Genomic DNA, 15,292 nt, shown 5'->3' with positions numbered 1-15,292 from the left:
CTATTGTTGCTATTGTTCACAAATCTCCATGTTTTGCTGACATAAAGTGAACATACTTCTATAGTTAAACGCAAACACTATCAAGCAGGTATTTGATCATTTTGTTTCCTTTGCAACCAAAAAAAGCTCCAGAGGCAAGCTAAAGAAAGAAGTCATATTCTGTGGTAATTGTTGCTGATATGCAAAGTCACATCTCTCAATCCTTATTTTTGAGATACTGTACTAAAAAAGAATTAAGGCAGGAACCCAAGAGAGCAGGTAATGGAAACCATAAAGGAAGCACTCTTTTCACAGGAAAGTTCTCTATTATGGGGTATTAAAAGATGTTCTAATGTCTTATTGGATAAATTTACCTGAAGTAGTAAAACATTATTTAATGAGAAAAGCACTGATCATGTGAAGCTAATGTTTTTATTATTTTATTTACTTTCCCCCAATATTCCTAGGTCAATTATAGTTTATACTTCTGTCTTTCCTACAATTTAAAAGCATAAAGACAATAAATAACTTTGAGGATGGAAAATTATTTGTAAGCACTGAAAAACTATGGATGAAAATGTGATGATGTGAACAACGAAGAAAAAGGAAGAAGAAAGTGGAGGTGAAGGAAGAGGAAGCAGAGAAAGAGGACAAAGAGGATGAAGAAGCAATGGTAAGCACCCTCTCTGCCTTAGAGAGAGGGTTTCCCTGGTGGCTCAGTGGTTAAGAATCTGCCTGCAATGCAGGAGACACAAGAGATGTGAGTTTGATCCCTGGGTGGGGAAGATCCCCTGGAAAAGGAAATGGTAATCCACTCCAATATTCTTGCCTGGGAAGTCCCATGGAGAGAGGAGGCTGGCTGGGCTACAGTCCATGGGGTCGTTAAGAGTCAGATACAACTTAGTGACTACTGCCTTAGAAAAAGACATCAACTGCAGAATCAGGGTAGTGATACTGCCAAGTGGACTTCTGGAGTAGATTTGCTTACTTTCTTTTATAAGCTTACAGTTTCTGTTTACACTGTGGAAGCTTTTTGAAGAATATGATACCACTTCTAGCTTGTAAATTCCTTGAGGGCACAGGCCATGTCTTATAGATCTTTGTATCTCACATAGCATCTAGACAATTACTAGCCATGGTGGAGGTTCTCAATAAATACCTGTGGAAGGAATGACTGCAGAAGCCAAGAGATATTAAGTATTTTTTAAAGAAGTAAAATAAACAGTTTAATAAAATTTAAAATGCACTTTCCAAATATTATTTAAGTTAATTATAAACCCATACATTTCAAAGTAAATCTACTCTGTATTTTGCCAAATAATTTCTATTTTATTTCTGTATTAGTTTTTAATTATTTCAATATGCAATGAAATCTTTACCACTCATGAAAACTTTTTTTAAAATATGTTTTCCTAACTTTTCATTTTGGAAATTTTAAAACTACAACAAATTTTAAAGAATATAGCCTTCACCTAAATTCACCAGTTGTTAATACTTTGCCAAATTTATTTTATAGAGCTATTAGATAGCAAAAAAAGCTATTAGATAGCTCCTTTTGGAACCACTTCAATAATACAAAGAATGTTGAAGCTTCTTTGTACAAAGTAGAAGGGTATTTCATCAACTCTGATAATGAAGTAAAACCTCAAACATTTCTAAGACTTTCAGACCTCGATGAAAGAGGCACCAGACCTATTTTATTTCACAATTTTAAATCAAACTGAGACATGTATAATTAAAACAGTTCTTTTTTGACATTCACCAAAATCATGGATATACTTTCAAATTAAAATGTGGATTTTTGGTCACAAATAGTTCTGAATTTTGAATATTTTTTTTTGAATTTTGAATTTTGAATAATTTTAACTAATAGGTGTAACATATATATTTGTCTTTTAATTGGTGATATATATTTACTTTGATTTTTAGAAGATAAATATATGATTTAGCACAGAACCTGGCACAAAAGCATTCCATGTTCTCTTTCATCTCCTGTGTTATAGAGGTGAGTTAAATTTGTAAATCTAGAATTAAGTATGGTATTTATACACTGCATGTCAAGATTGAATTGTAGGCTAGGTAATAAACATTTCAAACCACAATATATATATCCTGGGAATTAACCATACATTCAAACTCCTTTCTTGTAATGCAGTTATCTTTGCTTACAATGGATTTCCAGCTTTCTTTTTTCAATAACGTAAGATAAAAATTTAGAAATTCATGATTTGTTTCAGTTGAATTTTGGTGCCCTGATTTTTCATATGCAAATTAGGATAACTTATTATTATATGTCATATATATGTTTTAAAGAATAAAAATATTTGTTTAGCTCTTCCACAGTTCACAAGGTCTTTTCACTAACATTACCTCATTCATTCTTCACAATATTCCTATGAACAAACTAAGGATGTAGAGAGATCTGGAAATGTTTCACCCCATGAACAAATCAAAGACAGACATTTCTTAGAAGGGTACATTCAGTAAGGTGGAAATTCTTCACAGATGCTAAATTCCACCTTGAGGAAGAGGAGTCATATTTATATTGCTTCCTGGGCAGAACTAAAACTGGTATGTGAAAAATAATACTGCCAACAAAGGTCCGTCTAGTCAAACCTATGGTTTTTCCAGTAGTCATGTATGGATGTGAGAGTTGAACTATAAAGAAAGCTGAGCACCAAAGAATTGATGCTTTTGAACTGTGGAGTTGGAGAAGACTCTTTAAAGTCCCTTGGACTGCAAGGAGATCCAATCAGTCCATCCTAAAGGAAATCAGTCCTGAATATTCCTTGGAAGAACTGATGCTGAAGCTCAAACTCCAATACTTTGGCCACCTGATGCGAAGAACTGACTCACTGGAAAAGACCCTGATGCTGGGAAAGATTGAAGGTAGGAGAAGAAGGGGACAACAGAGGATGAGATGATTAGATGGCAGCACCAACTCAATGGCCATGAGTTTAAGTAAGCTCCTGGAGTTGGTGAAGGACAGGGAGGCCTGGCGTGCAGCAGTCCATGGGGTCGCAAAGAATCAGACATGACTGAGCAACTGAACTGAACTGAATATAAAAATAAGAAATACAAATAAAACAATAATAAAGATCAATTTTAACATACTGATGTAGCAGATACTTATAATTAGCACTTTACATACATTCTTTCATTTAATAATGAAAAATATAATATTATACCCATTTTACAGATGAGGACACTGGAGCTTTGAAAGGTTAGGTAACTTGCCTAAGATCATACAGATAATCAATGGTGGGGTAGGACTCTGAATATGTATCTGACTCCAGAGCCAGTGATCTCATCTTCCATGCTATACTATCTTCTCTTTATTCCATACTGCCTATACATCAGAAATGGAGTTACCTGGGGGACCCATTCTAGAATGTCTTAGGGATGACCTGAGAACTCTCAATGGTGTTAACCACTGATACTTGTCTTGCAAACTGGCTCTGAGCTAGGTATTGGTTCATATTGAACACTAGGACTGAGTGGGGAGAACCTGGGGCATTCTGAGCATTCTGGACATAAAGCATTGACATTTGTTCCAGAAAAGAATAAGAGGTAATGGCTGAATAGTTCCTAGAGGTCAGGAAGGCAAGATGGCACCCAGAATCCACATGGGTAAAGAGCAGGGAAGAAGCTAAGTACCACCATCCATCTAGTTGCTCAATAGAAACCTATCAATCATGTCTGATTTATTCCTCTCTTTTCCACCTAACCTGCCCAAGTCTGGCACCATCAGTATGTCACATAAGTGCTATCTCCAACATATTTACTAAATCCCTCCATCCCTCTCCATGGGAAGAAGCTAAGTACCACATCCATCTAGTTGCTCAATAGAAACCTATCAATCATGTCTGATTTATTCCTCTCTTTTCCACCTAACCTTCCCAAGTCTGGCACCACCAGTATGTCGCATAAGTGCTATCTCCAACATATTTACTAAATCCTTCCATTCCTCTCCATCACCACCATCCTAGTTGCAATCTCCCTCATCTCCCACCTGAATAACTGTAGTAGCCTCTAGCTGATCTGGCTGACTCCGACTTTTATTCCTACAGTCTGTCCTCAACAAGAAGCCAGAGTGATCTTGTGAAAACGTAAACCAGATCATGTCACTCCTCTGCTCAAAACAGTTCAGGGGTTCCCCTCCTGTCAAGGATAAAGATAAATTCCTTCCTGAGACCTACACAATCCTCACAGGGATTGGCCCCAATTTGTCCCCCCGACCAGCCTCCTCACAGCCCACACTCACCCTTGCTTTCTCCATGCCCTACAATACTTTGGCCACCTGACGCGAAGAACTGACTTATTGGAAAAGACACTGATGCTGGGAAGGATTGAAGGCAGGAGGAGAAGGGGACAACAGAGGATGAGATGGTTAGACGGCATCACCAAGGTGATGCACATGAGTTTGAGTAAACTCTGGGAGTTGGTGATGGACAGGGAAGCCTGGTGTGCTGCAGTCCATGGGGTCTCAAAGAGTCGACTGAACTGAACTGAGGCAAGGTAGTGGAGTGGTTAAGAGTCTGGACTCTGGAGTCAGTCTGCCTCAACTTGAATTCTGGCTTGTATTTAGTAGCTCTGTGACTTTGGGCAATTTATATAAGGTTTCCATACCTCAATTTCTCCCCTCCATAAAATGAAAATAATAATAGTACCTAGCTCATAGATACTTGGAGAAGGAAATGGCAACCCATTCCAGTATTCTTGCCTGGAGAATTCCATGGACAGAGGAGCCTGGTGGGCTACAGTCCATGGGGTCACAAAGAGACATGACTGAGTGACTAACACTTTCACGCTGTCATAGATACTAACTCACTAAGCAGCCCAAAATGTCGATAGTGCGGGGGGGAAGGAAATAGGTTTCATTGGAGGAATGTATCAGGAGGAATGGAATTTCTCTAAGTGCCACTTTTTGTTTTCCCCTCATGACAAACTAATCTGAACATTAAATGTAAAACATGCCTTTTGCTAACTCACTTTTGCTAACAACACAGGTCAAAATCAGCTAACTCTTTTGACAGTTATCATTCTTCAAATAGAATAAAGCACAAAGTTGAACTACAGAACTGACCACCCATGTTTTTGTTCACCAACATATTCTTTGCTCCTTTCATTCCCATTAATCCACGGTGGTGGATAGGGTTCAAAAATCTGTCTGAGCTCACAACTCTGGGCCAGTCCTGACCTCTTGCTGCCATCTTACAGAAATAGCTTCTCCAATGGCCTCGAACCCTGTGGTCCTAGTTACATGAATGGTAGCTTCCATTTTGATTAAAATTCTTTAGCCACAGTCATATTTCCTTTCGTCTTTGTGGTGAACCCTGTGAATAAATGAATGCGTCAGCACACACAAGACCAAGGAGATGGGACTCTGACATTGTAAGCTATTCACAAAGTTTTTCCATTATTGTGAATTCAGGGCACAGTTTTAATGCCCAGAAACAAATGGTTTGCAAAAAAACTCATCTTAGCACTCTTTTTCCCAAAAGGTTGATGATAACTATTGCTTTGTTAAACTTTATGAATTACATTTCAAAAGAGAAAATACCATGCTAATCCACTTTCTATTGATGAGAGCAAGATTAACTGTTGCCTCAAACTCATGTCCCTCCCACAATGACTAACAAAGTATTTGTATGTGTTGCCCAGGGATCCACCCGCTCATTAAAAAGACCCATGTTGCAAATACCAATCTGGAAACCTTCTATTGGCTTCTAGAACAAATACAAATAAGCAGATTATGTCGTTTATCCCCTCTTTGTATCTGTAGTTAGATGTATGGAATAGAATGTGATGACATAGATTTTAAGGAAATAGTAGCAGACAGAAATTTTGCTGCTGAGGAAAATACTTGTTTTTAAGAAATACCAGCACCAATAAAAAGATCTGCCAGGGGCTTGGAGTGGGGCAGAATGGGGAGTCATGATTTACTGGGTACAAGGTTTTATTTGGGGTTGATGAACATTTTTTTTGTTGGTTGGTTTGGTTTGGGTAGCATTTTCTGTTTTTTTGTTTTTTTTTTTTAAGTAGGTATTTTTGTATGATTGGATTAGGATTGAATTTCATAGTGAAAATAAGTTAATTAAAAAAAGACTTAGCATCTTAACCATTTTAAAGTGTACAGTTCAGGTGTAGTAAGTACATTTACGTCATTGTGTGACCATCATCACGGTCTTCAATGAACCTGTTTTATAACTTGGTAGCCGTGGTAGCTGTACAGCATTGCGAATGTACTAAATATCACTGAATTGTTCAAGTGTAAATGGTTAATTTTGTTATGTAAATTGCACCTCTACTTTTTACAATGTATACATGTGGGTATTGAAATATTTTGAAATATAGTGGTTACATAACACATTCAACTTGGCGTTCACAGGGTTAACCTGCATCTCCATCACCATAAAATGCCTCCTTCGTGTTTGCATACTTAAGTATTTATACATATTACAATTTTCTCCTCATTTTTGATAAAACAGGATTTAAGTTAATAAAGGTAACCAAATTACCAGAAAATATAAACTGAGAATATTAAAAATATGTCATTGAATTTTAAATTATTGGTGAACCTACCTACTGAGAATGAAAGCTGTATCCTGAATGTTTGTCAGTTCCAGTTCTTCAGCTCTGTAATGAACAGCAGTAGGCCTGTCACTCACTGAGACCAAGATGATTTTTTCCCACTACCTTGCATCTCTATTTCAGCTGAAAGAAAAAGAGAAAAATTATGAAATATGGTGACCTTTCTATTTATTGCAGATCACTTTAGACAGTCGCTTTAGACAACTGGCTTTGTGTCCAGGTGTCTTGTTTATCTCTTCCTGTGTTACAGGCAATAACCCGACTATTCTGAAATCCTTGTCTGCAAAACCACGTGGGAAACTTACACACCATTACTACATGCCTCCAGAGCCCCTTCTGAAAAAGCCTTCAACAGAAACAGATAAATCCCGCCCCCCCCCCCCCCCCGCCTTTTCTTCCAAGGCCAACATAACTTATGGCAGACAGATCAGACAAAAATTCATTTACAGTTGTTTGGCTGAATCCCCCGTCCCTCCCCTAAAGGCCAATATATTTCCTGGGGTGTTTGGTATTTCCAGAGAGGTCCCTAAGTTGAGAGACAGAAGTAAATTGTTTTATATACGCGTAAGACTCAGAGTCAGAAAAGTAGAAAGAAGCAACTCAGCAGGCCAGTGCTAAGATCTTGGCAAGGGAAGACACAGATGTGCGCGCGCAGACAGCGTCTAAAGCACAGTGCCTTCCCTCAGGCTGGTTTTTTTCTATTCCCTCTTTTCTGCCCGGGGTACACGCGTTGGGGGAGGGGACCAGAGGCAAAGTTCGCAGGGTTTGCACGCTTTCCGCAGCAACCCCGGCGAAGAGGGCCGGCCTTCCCCTCCCCTTCTCCTCCCTTCATCCCTGGAACGGCCCCCTGCCTCTCCCCCCACCCCCCACAACTGTATCCTCCACCCTCCCCCAAATCGGATTGATGCCACCGTCGAGTTAGTTCCTAGGACGAAGTCATCTTGCTCTCAAGGGTGAGCCCGTGCACGCGGGGGCACGGGAAGGGTATCGGGGGCAGTAATGACACCTCGCACCGAGCAAAACCGACGATTATCAGATTGTGTTTAATTTTTAATGAATCCTCAAGAGACAGAGGACCCTTTTCGTTTCCCCTGGACCCTCTCCTTTCCGGGGGCCTCTCTTGCCCGAGCGGACCGTCTCCACCTCCCCGGATCCTCGCAGCTCGAAGGCGAGCCAGGAGTCCCCAGATAACTATTTAGTATAAACAAACCGTGAGGCTTTAATGGAATTACCTCAGCCTGCTAGTAAATAATTTATAGTAGGCAGTAAATAAAATATGGTTCTATGTCTTTAAAAGAGTTGTCAAGTGGAAAACACCCACCAGAGGGATGTAAACCCCGAAGATTGCCACGCTTAAAGACGCCGGTTGGGATGGGGAACCGGGGAAAAGACAACATGATTTTCGACCCTGAACGAAGGCGTTGGTGCCGCGGGAGCCGGAGCTGGCGGCTCTGGGGGAAGGTTCCCGCGGGCAGGAGGGAAGAGACACGACGCCTTTTTCACTGAGCTAAGGGGCAAAGGATTAAAATGCAAAGGAAGGAGGCTGCACTTTCAGAATAATAACTTCCATTTGAAAGCCTGGTCGCTTTCAAATTCGTTATCACCCTCAATCCTCGCCACCACCCTTCCAGAAAGACCAGGCGGGACCCTGATTCCCATTTTGCGGATGGGTTTAAAAAAAAAAAAAAAGGCTCGGAGGCTAAGGGCCGGCCTCCAGGTCTGCCTGCTGGGGACTAATAAGTGGACGCGGGAGTCCCTGGAGCAGTTGTTCTTCCCCGCGGTACCCCCAGGCTGGTACGCCCCGCACCACCACACACACTCAGGCTACCCGCCCAGCACACTTGCCCGGTTTTACCATACTTCAGCCTCTCTTCTGTTTTCGGTGACCTGAGGACCCTCTAAATAAATTTTCTGCCCCCTCCCCTTCTCCATATCACTCCCGCTGGAAGGCGCATCCCCAGTTCGGAGAGGAGGATAGATTTATGAGCATCTCCTCAAGGTTACCCCCAAGACAACCTTGACCATGAAACCAGAATCTTGAACACTTGACCTAAATTTCCAAGGGCATCTGTTTCCGTCTGTAATTGTCACCAGGCTTCATTTGAAATTCGATCCTGTGTCACTAATGGTATTAACAGGAGCTGAGGTCCAACCTTCCAACGGGGAGACTGTTGCATATGATTTTACTTCCAAACGAAAGTAAATCAGTTTCTATAAACCTACAGCAACCCCCTCCCCGAGTACAATAAAACTGTTGTCGCAATCAATAAATCTCTGGTTTGGGGCAATGAAAATTAGATAACTGTTCTCTCTCTCCCTCCGTCTCTTCTCTTCCCCCCATCCCCATAAGACAAAGCCACTATTCAAAGAACGGGGCGTCTTGTTAACCATTTCTGAAGTCCCTCGCTGTACCCGGCGCCTTTCAGACATGCACCTCTCAGTCATCGGAGAAAACCAGACGTTTAATTATGGTGACTTTTGTTCGATCATTACGGATAATAAAGGCAACCTTTTCGCTAGATACAATTATAACGCAAGCTGCTCCAACACCTGCACGGATCGCATTTGTCTCCAGCTTGATTTCTCTCTCCTCCTCTAAACTGCCTTTGAATTTCTCCTTCTCTTCTGACCAGAAGATTTAATGTGTTGCAAGAGATAGATTTCACGAAAACGCGTTGTCCCTTCTGTAGCTACATCTGCTCCGACCTATTAAGAAAAGTAAGACATTTTGATACTAATTGCAAATAAATTGTGATGTGTTCACCGAGTAATTGATTTAATGAAGTTCATATGAAACTCCTGAGATTGGCCAAGTGAAAGGCCCCCTGGTGCGTCTATTGTGTAGGAAAGGAAGGTTGCTTTTTCGTTTTCTTTCTTTCTTAAAAAAAAAAAAAAAAAAACACACACACATATATATGTAAGTGGCGTGGCGGGTGGAGGGGGTGGTGAGGAGGGGGTGGGCACAGATGTTACCTCCGCAGTCGACGCTGTGGCGGGAAGGAGCCTCCGGGATCACGCCTCCCGCCCGCCCGCCCGCCCGCCGAGCCCCGAGTCCGGCCAAACGAAGCGCAGGCGGCCGCGCCCTGACCGGCCCCGGGAGCCCGGGACGCGCCGTTCAGTGTCAGGCACGGCCGCCAGCGTCCTCGGAGTTGCCGAGATCGCACAGGCTATTGCGGCTCGATTCTGTTCCCCCTCTTCCCGAAGTCTCGACGCCGGCCTCTAAGCCATTTTCCCGGCCCAAAGGCCAGAGGCCAGGAGGCTGAGCGAGAAGAGGGGCGGGGGGGCAGGAGGCTCCCCGCTCGGCCCCGGCCCCCAGGCCGCAGCCTGGGGGAGAGCTGCGGTGGCGAGTACATGCCACCTCCTGCGGCCCGTGGGGTGGGGGTGGGGGTTCCGGAGTGGGGGGCGGGGCCCGGGCCCATCCCGCAGCCGAGAATCTGGACAACGAAGGCTCTTTCGGCGCTCATGCCGGCTTTCCTTTTCAAGCCTTTCTAACCAAATTGGCAAGTTAAGGAGCTGGGGCTGGCGGGGTGCGGAAAGGGAATCAGAATTTTCTGAGCACCTGCTGAGCCACAGTTAGTTCCTTCTATCCCAGCGGAGGGTATCATTGCTCCCCCTTAACAGATGCAGACACTGAGGCCAGAAGGACCCTTGGCAGCGACTTGCCAATACTTGTCCTGGCTACTCCTTGCCCAGCCCGGCTCTTCGGGAAGAAGGCAAGTTCGAGAAAAACCTTGCCCAGTTTGCCCTCAGAGTCCTCCAAAAACGTTCTGCTCGGTAACTCAGGCTGGAGGGCATGGGGGCCAGGGCAGAACCGGCCGCCGTGCCCGGCGCATGCCTCCGAGTTGGCTGCACACATTCGGCGGCTGGAGTTTGCAATTTTTGTTTCGTTTTGTTTTCGAGAAAGAGGAACTCGTCTGAATAATCAAGGCCTGAGCTGAGCTAGCGGCTGGCTCCAAGTTCCTCGGAGTAGCCCGACTGATGAACTTTCCGCGAGTTGCTTCCTCCCGAGTCCGGGAGCCGCTCATCCGGATCCCCCGGCGCTCGGAGGCCTGGGTGAAGCTGGGCGTGGGGGGCGGGGTGCCGGCTCTGCCCCGCGGGCGTTAGCTGCCCGGACCCGCGAGCCCGGCTGTAGGGACGAGGGGTGGCCCTCCCAGCCCCTCCACCCACGTTGGGGCAGCTGCGCAAGGACTGGACCGCCCGCGGGGTACAGGCCGGTTCTCCTCGGAGGTGGCGGCGAGTTGAAAACCCGGGCGAACGCAAATGGTCACCGCTGGGGTCCGATCGCTGCTACGTTCTCTTCCCGAGGGGCCAGACCTGGCGCGAAACCCCGCGGAGGAACCCGTCCCTTGCTTTCCCCTTGGACATTTCCAACTGGGTTAGCGTCCCAACGCCCGGCCCCGAGCGCCCGAGCAGCAAGCGGGACCCGCCTTGGGCCGGGCCGCCAGAAGCGCCACCTTGTCCCCGGGTGGAACTGGGCCCCAAGTGCCCAGCCTGCTCCTTCTGGGGAAGCTCGCTCCCCACGCTTTTGTCCGGGTCCGCCGCTCGCAGGCCCACCCTTTCGGGGGCTCTCTGCCGGCCCCGACCGAAGTACCTCTCCTTTTGTCTCGGCGGAGCCCTTTCCTCGTTTTTTTTTTTTTTTCCGGGACGCAGAAGGAAGGGGCCGGGGTTGGGGGGGGCGCGCCCTCGCCTCGGTACGGGGAGCCCCAGCTAGCCGCCCCTGCCGCAGGCTCATCATTTCTGGGACCCTAGAGGGTCTGTCCGGACGTCTGAAGCCCCCTCTCCCATGAGTGGGTGAACTGGGAGCAACTTTCTTCAGCCCAAGGTCACAAGCACACTTTCTGGGGCCGCGAATCCCCTGCCTGCCCCTCTGCCCCCATCGGCTTCGGTACAAACGCCGGCCCAGAGACTGGGGTGTCGAGGATGGGGCTGGGAAGTCGGGGGGCCTGGGCCGCAAGGGTTTTCGGGATTGTGGAGGGAGGCGCCGGTTGGGCGGGGGAAGAAAAGTTAGATTTGAGAGGTTTGGCTGGCCAGGATTGTTTCGGAATGACCTTTTCTCCCCAGTAAGTGGGCACCAGCAGCTGACAATCGCGCACGAGGGGCGTGCAGTCTTTGTGCACATTTTTCACATTCCTGGGGCCAGGACAAGATTGACAGGGGCCTTGAAGGTACGGGAGTCGCGGCACCCCGCTTAGTTGGACGTTGCAGCCTGTGCGCCCCAGGACAAGGCTGCGCCCCCAGTCCAGGAGGCCCACTCCCCTCCCCCCCCCCGGCTGCAGCGCCCCCTAAGGCCCGGAGGTGGGAGCCGGCAGGCCCTGGGGAGCCCCCGGGCCGGGGGCTGGGTCCGGTTGGGGGGCGGGAAGCCGGGTGCTCGCGGGTCCCGCCTGAGAAGCGGTCACCCGCGGGGGCTTGGCATCTGAAAGTGCGATTTGGGTAGCTGGGAGTGGAGATTTACGATCCCGGAGGACAGAGCGTGAAAGAGGTATCATCATCAGTTCTGACTGAAAGAAAGAAAACATATCTTTAACAAAAAGACAGACCCTGGCCATTCACCCGCGTTGTTAGGACAACGTGAACTATCCTTGAAATGATTCGTTCCACTGCAAAGGAATTTACATTCAACAGTGAAAACTCTGCCTTTTTTTATTTATTCTAAAAGACTTTTCACTCCGGAGAATCGTATGTTCGGTCCTTCTATTTATTTTTCAGCATTCACGGTGCATTCGTATTAGATCAACAGAGAGAGCCGCACAATCCGCTCATTAAGCGGCCCAGCCCGGGGTTCCAGAGACCCAGCCCGGGGTTCCAGAGACCCAGAGCTACAGGTAGACCGGGCGGGGGAGACGGTGCCGGGGTTGAGGTCTAGGACCACGCTGGCGCCCTCCAGGCCCAGAGGATGCGGTGAGGGGCAGCGGGTCTGTGGAGTGGGGAGCGTAGCACCGAAAACCCTGACGCGAGCCCACAGCCAAACGCAGTGACGGGAGATCTCCACCTCTTGGTACAGCACCTGGCACACTTCACGGTTTGTCGCGAAGAAACTGGACCTGAAGTTCCCAGTGACACCCCCACAAAGCTGTTAAAAACTGATCGGCTTGGCCCAGCTTCGCCGGGCACAATTCAAGCCGATCTCCACAAATTGGGAAGACACACTCTCATCTCTTAGTAGCCTGGGATGTTTGCTTTCACACATATTCCCAGGGCCCACAAATTCACGCCCCACCCCAGTTCGCCACTGGTCGCCAGAGCCAGGAAACCTCTCATCAAAGAAACAAAAGTGGAAAGTTTAGGCGTGCCGCCTCCTGGGGGGTGGGGGTGAGCTGACCCCCTCTCTAACTGTCCCGGATCAGCTGGGATAAGCTTCCACCGCCTCCGGAAACGGGGCAGCCGCCACCAACTCTCAGCTTCACCACCAGCCCAGGACCCAGCACTCCCCATCCCACTCCAAACGTGCTCTTTTCTTCAGTCTAGGGCTAAGTTTTTCTCAACAGTAATGGGTGTTGCTAAACTTTTTCTTGATGATCTTTTCTAGCTTCTAATTAAATTGGAGAGAGAATTTGTGTTAGCCATTGTATTCAACAATTTGCCTATCATCTCCTAAGGTATCTTGAATCACCCCTACACACACACACACCCACACACCCACACACACTGAGGCCATACCTTGAATTATCGTCAACATGAATTCTAGCTGATGCTGAAGCTGAAACTCCAATATTTTGGCCACCTGATGCGAAGAACTGACTCACTGGAAAAGACCCTGATGCTGGGAAAGATTGAAGATGGGAAGAGAAGGGGACAACAGAGGGTGAGATGGTTGGATGGCATCACTGATGTGATGGACATGAGTTTGAGTAGGCTTGGGGAGTTGGTGATGGACAGGGAAGCCTGGCGTGCTGCAGTCCATGGGGTCTCAAAGAGTCGGACATGACTGAGGGACTGAACTGAACTGAACTGAATTCTAGCAATTGTCCTTTCTAACTGGATTTCCGGGTCTCCCTCACTTAGATTCAGAAGCAGTGGCCATGGGCTGCTTAGCTAGGGATTAAAGGTGGCTGACATTGGGCACTTGTAGCAAAGGTGTGAACTGGGTTGGCTCTGGGGAAGGCCCTAATTATTCTGTCTCTGCACAAGGCCTTCCGGGGGTTGAATAGGAAGTAGGGTTTTGTTCAGCATTCTTCCTCCTGGATTCTCTTGGATTTATTTCATCCTCTCGGACTGGTGGTTTTGTTTTGCTTCTTTTCCTGCCTCAACCTGAGGTTTATCCTGAGCCGTCCCTTGACCTCTCTCTCCCTCTCCTTCTAAAATTCTTTGAAACAGCTTTCCTGTCCTCTTATCCCTGAGTCTTCACGGAGAATCTAACTACAGTGAAGTCAGAATCCCAAGCAGAACTCAGCATATGCCAATCCCCCAGGTGGTTTGAGAGAATGTGCAGACAAATGAGAGATATAGACCTCAGTACTCTTGCCTGGAAAATCCCATGGACAGAGGAATGTAGTAGGCTACAGTCCATGGGGTTGCAAAGAGTCGGACACAACTGAGCGACTTCACTTCACTTCACTTCACCCTCCAACTAGATCTAAGCTTCGTCAATGAAGTCTGAGCAACTTCCATATGGGTTGGTGTTTGTTCCTCTGTGGTATCTACACTTCGATGCAGGTGGCAAATGCCTTCCAGTGTCAACCCTGCGCTTGCCTTGAAAGTGCCTCTCTTACTCTCAGGCAGGATGGAAGGGAGGAAGGAAGGGCGGGGGAAAGAAAGGAAAGGGGGAAAAAAGAAAGAAGAAAGGAAGGAAAGAAAGAAGAAAGGAAAGAAGGAAGGGAGAGTGGGAAAGGAGAGGCCCCTATGGAAAACAACTCTGGGAGAGTTCTGAGAGGCCTCCAGCTGAAAAGGCTTGAGTATGAGAGGCTCCCAAGGCAGCTTTGGTGGGGGGAGGGCAGGAGGAGGCGTGTGAGAAAAGTGACATGTCCTAAAGCACACCCCAGGAGAGCTGGAGATCTAGGAAGGACTCAAAATGTATTTCTAATTACTTTTCATGCTCCCAGGAAAGGGGCCCCTTTTAAGTTCTATTTTAAAAGCTTGTTATTGTGCTGAGTTACAGTCCACATGTTGAAAGCACTGTTTATACATGTGAACTTTTGTATAGGGTGGAAGGACAGCAAATGGGAGAAATGTACTTTTCTGGCAGGATCTGTAGAAAATCAAAACTTGGCAGCCTCTTCAGTAATAGTTTTCTCATGATAAGAGCTGATTAGGAGTAACAAAACATTGATTTGACCAAAAATATGTGTGGATTCTTGATAAGAAATGAGGAAACCCTCATTCATGTCTTGTTTGTGTTTCTGTATCTCTCATGTAGCTGAGGCTCCAAATGTGCAAGTGTGAATTATGCAGACATGAGTGCAGGACAGACATTCAGTCAGCAGAGGGCGCACTCGTCACTGTGAAACCCTATTGCCAGATTTGGAGGTGACAATGGTACCTAGGGGCTTCCCAGATGGCGCTAGTGGTAAAGAACCCGCCTGTCAATGCCGGAGACAAAAGAGATGAGGGTTCGATCCCTGGGCTGGGACGATCCCTGGAGAAGGAAATGGCAACCCACCTCGGTATTCTTGCCTGGAGTATCCCATGGACAGAGGAGCCTGGCGGCCTGCAGTCTGAGGGGTCGGAAAGAGTCAGACGGGACTGAAGCAACTTAACACTTACCAAATGGTAGGTAAGGGCA

General features: G+C 46.6%; 1 long non-coding RNA gene across 1 annotated transcript; it reads right to left on the bottom strand.

Moving 5' to 3' along the window:
• Window positions 1-539: 539 nt before the first annotated feature.
• LOC112445826 (uncharacterized) lies at window positions 540-9,437 on the bottom strand. The gene is made up of 3 exons (XR_003033822.2): window positions 8,429-9,437; window positions 6,565-6,696; window positions 540-5,315 (listed from the first exon to the last, which is right to left on the bottom strand). It is a non-coding gene; the product is annotated as an uncharacterized lncRNA (long non-coding RNA).
• Between the last annotated feature and the right edge of the window lie 5,855 nt (window positions 9,438-15,292).

Source organism: Bos taurus, unplaced genomic scaffold (assembly GCF_002263795.3).
Source record: "Bos taurus isolate L1 Dominette 01449 registration number 42190680 breed Hereford unplaced genomic scaffold, ARS-UCD2.0 Super-Scaffold_1723_ScbfJmS_2085, whole genome shotgun sequence".
Classification (NCBI taxonomy): Eukaryota; Metazoa; Chordata; class Mammalia; order Artiodactyla; family Bovidae; genus Bos; species Bos taurus.
This window is presented reverse-complemented; position numbering and strand designations above follow the sequence as displayed.